The following is a 9,331-nucleotide window of genomic DNA, read 5'->3' on the forward strand; positions in this document are numbered from 1 at the left end:
AGAAGTTCGAGGCTGGAGTGAGCTGTGATGGTGCCGCCGCACTTCAGCCTGGGTGACAGAGTGAGACCCTGTCTTCCTCAAAAAACTTTTTAAAAAGACAATGCAAAATGAAAGCCCCAGAGCATCGTGGTGGCCCAGCGCTGCCTGTGACTTGGTTTGGGGCCGACGTCTTCCTGCCTCCTCTCATTTACAGACAGCACATCTGCGCCGTTTTCAGGCCTCTGGGTGAGAGAGTCCGTGTCTCCCTGCAACATTCAGCAGCAGTTCCACCACAAGCAGGTGAGTGTGACAGGCCTGAGAGGTGCGCATGCCCTGGCAGGGGCTCAGATGTCCCGACCTTGGACAGTGGCCCTGGTTTGGCTGCCCAGCTCGAGCTTGCCTGCCTGTGAGGTCACCCCACAGCCCGGGTAATGACATCCCAGCATGAAGCCACAGGCTGCTTCCTCTGCCCCCATCCAGCGGTGGCCAGCCCCAGAGTCAAGGACAAAGCCATTTTTAGAAGAGTGACTGAGAAACATTTTGGCGGCTTCTCCAGGTCTGCCAGGACCTGCAACGTAGCTCAGGGTCAAACTGGAAGGTATTTGCAGTCCATAAAATGGACACGAGGCATCTTATTACCAATGTTATTCTTGGATGGAAATTATATTTTAGAGACACTGGAGACCCAGGTATAGAATCCCCGGTTCACGGACCTCCTCCCAGCTAGTGTGCGATGAACATGCTGCAGGGTTGTTATCTGAATGGTGAACAGGACCAGGGATTCCCAGGGGGCTCACAAATGAGCTCAAAGAGATGCTTTGTGGGGTTTGCCATGGCTTGGGTGTGGGGAGCCACCTGTGAGTCTTGGTTGGAGTGGTCTGTCTAAGCTCACATCCGAAGAATGCACAGAACTTTGCTGGTGATGCAGGACAGAACAGGCATCCCTAACAGAAAATGGCATGTGCAAAGGCCCTGCAGCGGGAGCATGCAGGAAAGAAGGCAAGGTTGTCTGGGCCCAGAAAGGGACGGGAGTGTGGAGAGGTGGGTAGGGGCCAGACCCCACAGGGCCTTGCAGCCACGTTGAAAAGTTTTGCTTTATTCTAAAGCCAACAGGAAATCATCAAAAGGGGTTAAGGGAGACTGGAGCTGGGGGTGGGAGGGCATTCGCTTTATTAAACCCACTTTTGGAAAGATCACTCTGCCTAGGTTTCTTTAAAGCCACCCTGGCCTGGCGGAAAGAAAGATGTATGGGACATGGCCTGTCCTGCAAGAAGTTTACAATTGAGATGGAGACATGGAAATAAACTGTCCAGAGAAACACGTGATGAGGCAAATGAATGACCTAGAATAGCACCGTCCACTGGAAATAAAATCTAGACCAGCACCATCCTCTAGAAATACAATCTAGACCAGCACCATCCTCTAGAAATACAATCTAGACCAGCACCCTCCTCTAGAAATAAAACCTAGACCAGCACCCTCCTCTAGAAATAAAATCTAGACCAGCACCATCCTCTAGAAATAAAATCTAGACCAGCACCGTCCACTGGAAATAAAATTTAGACCAGCACTGTCCACTGGAAATAAAGTCTACACCAGCACTGTCCACTGGAAATAAAATCTAGACCAGCACCGTCCTCTGGAAATAAAATCCAGACCAGCACCTTCCACTAGAAATAAAATGTGAGCCACAAATGCAAGCTGCAGATATAATTTTAAATTTCCTAGTAGCTACATGTTTTAAAAAGAAACAGATTTCCTGTACTGGGATTCTTCTGAAGACAGAGTGGCTCTAATCAGTAGGAGAAGCTCTACCCCACCAAGAAAAAAAACAAAAACAAAAAAACAGAAACAGGTAAAATCAATTTTAACAAATATTTTATTTAACCCAATATATTTAACACATTTTCAACATGTAATCAGTGTAGAATGTTATTTATGAGCTTGTTTCACAATCTCTCCATATTTTACATCTTTGAAATCCAGGGTGTATTTGATGCTTCCAGCACATCTCAACCTGGACTAGCCCCGTTTTTCATGCACAGCAGCCTCGGGAGTTTAGGGGCTGTCAAATTGGACGACCTGGGTGTTGGCAATGGGTGCCAGAGGCTGTGGCTTGAGCTGAGACTTTCAGGCAGGAAGGACGTGAAGAAGGCAGAAAAGATATTTCCAAATGGGAGTGGGATAGAGAAAAATCCAGTCAAGTAACACATGCCAAGCGGTCACATACAAGAGCGTTCATGACTCCGTGGTGGGTGACGACCAGAAGTGAGAAACACCTGCATGTGATGAACAGAGGCCTGAGCACCTGGTGTGGTGGATCAGTCCAAAGGAACAGTAACCCTCACACCCACCAGGATGGCCAGAATCAAAAAAGCAGAGAATACCCAGTGCTGGCGAGGAGGTGGAGACATCAAGGCCCACCACATACATTGCCGCTGGGAGTGTAGGAGGGCGCAGCTGCTGCAGAAAACAGCCCAGAGGTTCCTCAATCGGAACCCTAGGACGGAATTACCCTGGGACCCAGAAATTCCACTTGGGTCTATATCCGGAAGAATGGAAGACAGGTGTTGTAACCAGAATGTGTGCACGAATGTTCACAGTGGCACTATTCACAGTAGCCAAAAGGTGGAGACCACCGAAATGTCCTTCCCCAGATGAATGGGCAGACAAAATGTGGTGCACACTTGCGTGTGTCCGTGTGTGTGTACACTGGGATATGATTCAGCCATAAAGAGGAATGAGTTCCAATCCATGCTACCATGTGGATGAACCTTGAAAATATGACGCTGAGGGAATGAAGCCAGACACACAAGGTTGTGTGGTGTGTAATTCCATTTATACCAAATATCCAAAATGTGGCTACAGCCGGAATGTCGATAGATCCATACAGACAGAAAGCAGATGGAGGTTTGCCAGAGGCTGGGGGAAGGGAAGGAATGAGGAGTAATTACTTAGTGGGTAGGAGGTTTCCTTTAGGGGTGATGAGAACATTCTGGAACTAGATAGAGGTGACTGCACCACTGTGATTGTCCCAAATGCCCCTAATGGAAAAGTGTATTTATGTCTGTCTTGCCACATAGAAATAAATTTTCCAAAATCTAAAAAAAAAGGAACTCTAGAGCTACCTCTCAGTCAACATGGACATATTTCACAAAACAGCATTGAGAGGAAAAAGCACAACATTGAGAGGAAAAAGCAAGTTGCAAAAGAATACGGTAGCAGGGGTTGCTGCCGCCACGCCCCACACCTCCCCAGCCCACCCGAGCCCCTGGTTCCTGCACATGACAGTTGCTTTCCACTCCAGGCACCTGTGTCGCCCTCCCTGAAGAATTCCTCTGCCCACACGAGCAGTGCTTGACCAACGTGACGGACGGGAGGTATCAGAACACTGAAGCACGCAGGAGCGGCCATAGACTCTAGCTTCCCTGGCCCCCAGCGCGGACAAGGCTGAGTTGTCTCCAACACTCTCTGAGCCCCGAAGGCCAGCCCCCTGCCCACAGCCGCCTCACCAGCTCCCCTTCGTTGCCTCTTCTCCCTTCTGTTCCCCACCTCACTGGGCTCCCAGGCTCACCTCCCACAGAGACTCTGCACCAAACCCTCTCCAGATCCGCTTTAGGGGAAGCCAAACACAGATAGACCCACGTGACATCAAACGCCAGAGGCCAGGCTTGAAACTGTGCACCACAGCAGACGCACTGCATGGGTGGTGACAGGCTCAAGACGCTCGTGGGACTGACAACACCAAGTCCGGGGTGGCGGCCGCTGCCACCCCCGCTGCGTGGGGGTGGGCTGGGATAGGCTGGGGATGCCCCCCTGCGAAGGGCACCCCAGGGGTCGCACATGTCGTGGAATCATTTACTTCATAAGCACGGGTGGCAGGTCCCTGGGGGTGGTGATGCATGTATTTCTTGAACGCCTGAAATATTTCGTCATCATCACGAAGCAAAGCATGAGGTAGGTGTGTTTGGCAGCCAAGGCGTTGAGAGGGATGGGGCATTTCGAAGTGGAGGATAGGGTGAGCCTGGACTCCTGCCCAGCCGAAGTGGGGTAGCATTGGGTGTCCTACGGGGAGGAGGCCAGGAGACAGGGCTCTTTGTATCACTCTGCCTGGGACCCACAGGTCCAAGGCCGTGAGTGGCTCCTGAGGCAGCGAGGCCACCATCACAGTTGCAGTCAGATGGCACCGCGGTGAGGGGTGGCGCAGAATCAAAAGAGAAAAAGGCGTGTGAACACACTTCAAAGGCGGGTCCCTAAGACCTCTGGGCTTAATTGGAAGTTGGCGCCAAAAGTGAGTGAGGCGTTGGAGGTTTCAAGTCTGGGTGACGAGGTGAATGGGAGGACCCTTGGCAGGCGTCTGGACACCCAGAGGGTTTTATTTATTTTCATCTGTCAGGGCAGGGGGCTGGAATGGGTTTGTGCAGGCTCACACGCCATTTGTCCTGATTTTGGAGACAGGCTGAGACCAGGAACCCTCTGACCTCATCATGTTGGATTTCCAGGTAATCCTGCAGCCCCTACGTTGTCCTCCCCTGAGCTCAGAGCCCCATTCAGCCCTCCCAGCCCTGGCTACGTCACCTATGGGACCCCGGAATGCATTTCTGAGAGGCAGGCTCTGGCTGGGGTCTTACTCCACCTTTCTCAAACCCTTTCTGTCCTGGGGCCCATGCACTCACGGCTCTTACGGAGATCTTAGTGGGGTTCTGTGTCTCCTCTGACAGAGCCTAAATGCCCCCAATTCTTCACCCCCTTTTTCTAGCCACACCCTTTGCCACGTAACTTACTTTTTCCAGCTTTATTGAGCTTTATTTAAGTTTGATGGATTTTGGTGATTGTATAGTCATGTAACGGCCACCACAGATGAGATCTAGAGCACTTAGAAGACCCCAGAAAGTTCCCTGTGCCCCTTGGCAATCAAACCTCACCCTGACCCCCAGCTCCAGGCAATCACAAACCTTTCTGTTGCTATAACTTTGCCTTTTGTAGCATTTTCTATAAATGTCTCCTCTTGAGTTTAGCTCCTTTCACTTCCATAATGCTTTTACACTCATTCACCTTCTATGTGCATCGGTAATTCACTCTTTTTCATTGCTGAGCAGGATTCTTTAGGGTGGATAGACTACAATTTGCTTATGCACTCACCCATTGATAGACATCTGAGTTGTTTTTGTTGGGGTGATTGTGAAAAGATAGCCCAGTGCTATAGACATTTGCATACTGGTCTTTGTGCAGACATAGCTCATTTTTCTGGGGTAAACACTGAGGAGAGCAATTACTGGGTTGCATGGTAAGTTTATGTTTAATTATAAGTTCTGCTACACTATGTTCCAAAGCTCTATCATTTTGCATTCCTGTCAGCAATGTATGCAAGTTCCACTTGCTCCACATCCTTGCTAACACTTGCTATTGTCAGTCTTTTTAAACTTAGTCATTCTATGGGGTGTGCAGTGATAACTCCCTGTAGTTTTGATTCCTGCATTAACTTTGCAGCACCCTCTATGCTGGCTGTGGGCTCAGCCATGTGACTGGATTTGACCAACAGAATGAGGCAGAAGTGGCTGGGTCAGTTCCATGTCTGAGTCTCAAGAGGCCTTGCATGTTTCTGCTTGGTCTCTTGCCCTCTGCCACACTCTTGAGAATGTCTGTGGGCTGGTCTGCTGGAGGGTAAGGGACATGTGGAGCAATGCTGAGTGGCCCCAGTTGTCCCAGCAAGACCAACCTAGATCAGCCAATGGTCAGTCTTTCTGTATCTTTCATGACCTTGACACTTTTGAAGAATACTGGCCATTTATGTAGAATGTCCCTCAATTCGGTTGTGTCAGATGTTTTTTCATGATTACATTGAGGTTATACAAGAATACCATGGAAGTGATGTCGTGGCCCCAATCCATCTTACCAGGGGTGTTGTTAACCTTATCACCTTTTCACTGGAGACATTGACCTTTGTTAAGGTGGCATCTGCCAGGTTTCTCTCTCTGTATTTAATAAGTATCTTATGGGGAGATACTTGAGAACTTCCAAATGTCCCCTTTCTCTTCATATTTTTACTCGGTGGTTTTAGCATGCATCAGTGATTCTTGCCTGCAGTAATTAGGATTGTCATATTTGCTTAATGGTGACTTTCTGTCTCATCATCTCTCCTACACACTCATTCATTAGAACTCTACCATAAGGAAGAGCTGTGTGTTCTCCCCATCCTATTTATTAGATCAATCATTTATTTATAGCAGTATGGACTCATGGATACGTATTTTATTCTCTGGGCAATACCTGTTACTATCATTATTTGTTTTTCTTGGCTTGAATATTCTCAGATTTGGGCTTTGGGTGCTTCTTGTAGTTTGCCGCAATGCCCTTTTGATGTGATGCTATCATTATTTTTAGTACATCCTTACTTTCCAACAGTATGGGATCATCTTTGTTTTCCCCATCCCAGTCCTGAAAGTAGCCCTTTCTCCAAGTGTTCACTGGTTGCTTGGTTGGAGAATGGTGCATAGGAACCAAGATCTGAGTGCAAGGGTGCTCTTCACTGTTGGGATGTCATTGCTTCTGGGTGTGTTGGAGCCAGCAAATATATATATATGTATACTAATTCATACATGCACACATTTGCATTTATTTATACATCTATCCATCTGTGTGTGTATACGTGTGTGTATATGTGTTACCATGAGTTAATACCAATTACTCTGATTTCAATCCAACACAATGGGTTCTTTCTAATTTTTAATTTCTTTCAAAATCACTTCTTTTGGTTCTTCTAGAAAATGAGCTCTTCACCTAGCTTAAGAATGTAGAGATGTCATGTATGGTTGGGCAGGTTGTTCACTGTCCAAGGGTGTTCCAGCTGAGGAGAGCGATGGGAGCTGAGTGCATCCATGCTCTACTCCCTAAGCTCTGCACTCTAACATGTGCTCTGGGTCCACCAGAGGAAGGGATGCCCTCCTTTCACTTGTGCAAATGCACCAGGTGAGCTAGCAGCAGCCCTGGTCAACTGTTGTCTTGGGATATTTTTGTGTTTACTTGTGAAACACCCTGGCTTGGGCTGGATTCCCCCAGAGGCAGATTGTGAGCTGAGGATTTGAGTGCAAGGAGTCTTTTGGGATATGATTCCAGGAAACTCCCAGAGAGAAGCAGGGGGGAGTCAGGCAGGAAAGAAAGCATGCATCAGGGAGCTGGTTACTACTGGGCCACCGAGGCTCCATCCCAGTAAGGAACCCTGGAAGACAGGGAGGAACGTGCCTTGGAGTTTCTTCCCTAAGGGATCAACTTCTGTTGGTTGCCACTCAAGGCTCCTCCTGAGGGGAGCAGGCACGGAGTCCCTGGCACTTCTGGCCCTGAGTGCCCAGGGGATGAGTGCGTGACATCGACGGCTTCTGCTGTCCTCTCTGTCTCCTGCTTTCCCCATGGGATGAACTAGCTTGAGAGGCACAAGATTCCTGAGCAGGCAGAGGGACTCTGTAGGAGTGTCAGAGCTCCTGAGGCTGCACCCTCGCCCTGGAGCCCCGTGAAATCTTCAATGTCGGGTTTTATGAGCTTCACAAACCTTCCAGGGGCCTCTCCGGCTCTAGACGGGGTGCGTTGGAGGCCTGGTGCCCACGTGTCTCCTGGGCCCTCCACCTGTGCCCCGCCTGTTTACACAGCGTGTGTGAGCTGAGCACCTGAGTTTGCTCTTTGAATCAAGTGTTTAACTCACTCATGGTAATAGTGGCTGATAATTCTTGAGCTAACACACCTTCTACTTTGTGGCCTAGCCTTGTTTGCCTTGCAGCCCTGGTTTATTATCTTCAATCGGGTGAAGCTTAGGAGCACCAGCGCTGCCTAGGGAAACCCTGGCCCCTCCTTCCCTGGGATCATCTGGGTCCCCAGGGCTCAGGCTTTACAACCCCTGCTGCTTGGTTACCCACCTCTCACCTGGGGCCCCTGACAGGTCGGGGGACAAGCAGATAGGGGGCTTACCAGTGCAGTCCAGTGTGTGCTGCTGGGCAGGCCGGAGCAGAGTGAGTCAGATTTGGCTTTTTGTAATCATCCAGGTGCCAGGGTGGGCACGCGTCCTGGGTCATCCTTCCAGCGAGGGCTCACATCACAGCCTGTCACCAGCAGTAATTCAGCAGGAGGTTTTAGTTTCCTCCCTATGGGATAAGCAAGGGCAGCTGTCTAAGCCCCAGGCACACTGCCTAGGGCAGACGTGGGGGTGCGGGCCGTCCTCCTAGGGCTGCCCTGCCTCTTGGCAGGTGATCAGCCTTGACCTCCTTGTGTGGTTTGGGGGGCTGCCTCCCGTCTATGTCAGAGGGCTTCTCAGAAACAGGCACTGCTGTAGGGGCAGCAAGATGACTTCACGTGGAAAACGGAATGGACTTAAATGAGATCAAGCCACCTCGTGGAGAAGCCATTCCCTTCCAATTTGTTTTAATCCTGCTGATTATTGCAAAGAGAAAGACTTAGCCTGGTGCTAATGAGTCTTTAATGCCTCTGAGGACTTCCTAATTTTTCCTTTTTTTTTTTTTTTTTTAAACAAGAAAAGTTAAGCCTCAGGCTGTTCATCCTTCTAGTTGGAATTTAATAACCGTGTTTTGTTTTCATAGAATTTACTTTCGCAGTTGTTTATTCATGGCAGGGCCTCCTGGTTTTCCATTTAGGGGAGTGATAGGAAGTTTTCCGTTAAATTAATTTATTGTATTTTTTTTTACAGTGAGTCCTTAATATATTTTATAGGTAATAGTATGGGTGAGGTTGGCAAACTACAGTCCTGGGCTAAATCTAGTGTATAGCATGTTTTTGTCAATAAAGCTTTATCAACACACAGCCATGCCTATCATTTGCATATTATATTACTATGGCTGCTTTAATGCAGAGATGAGTAGTTGCATCAGAGATTGTCTGGCCCACAAAACCTGAAATATGGACCATCTGACCCTGTACAGGAAAACTGTGCTGATCTGTTATATATGGTACATGATTGGTAATAAGTATTATATCAGTGACATTGACAGAGCAAAAATATGGAAAGTAATATGCAAATAACTAAAGTACTGGAAAATACTTGGCAAATCCCAAGAAACTAAACAGAAATTCCATTGGGAGGGCCTTTGGTAACCATAGAAAATTCCCGGCCTTTTAATTGTGTGCCTGGCTGTTTGCCTGATGACTTTATCACTCTGAGATACTGCGTTGATGACTCCATGAGCTGGAATTCACTGTGTTCATATCCTTTCCTGGTTCTGGGAGGATCGTGGTTGGGTAAATTGGCAGCATAAATACCCAGTTTCTCCCTCTCTTTTTCTGTCTGGTCAGACTTTAATTTTCTTCTTTAACTTGGGCTCTAGACCTATGTCTGGTTTCCCACGCAGTC

Source organism: Pongo abelii, chromosome 10 (genome assembly GCF_028885655.2).
Source record: "Pongo abelii isolate AG06213 chromosome 10, NHGRI_mPonAbe1-v2.0_pri, whole genome shotgun sequence".
Taxonomy (NCBI): domain Eukaryota; kingdom Metazoa; phylum Chordata; class Mammalia; order Primates; family Hominidae; genus Pongo; species Pongo abelii.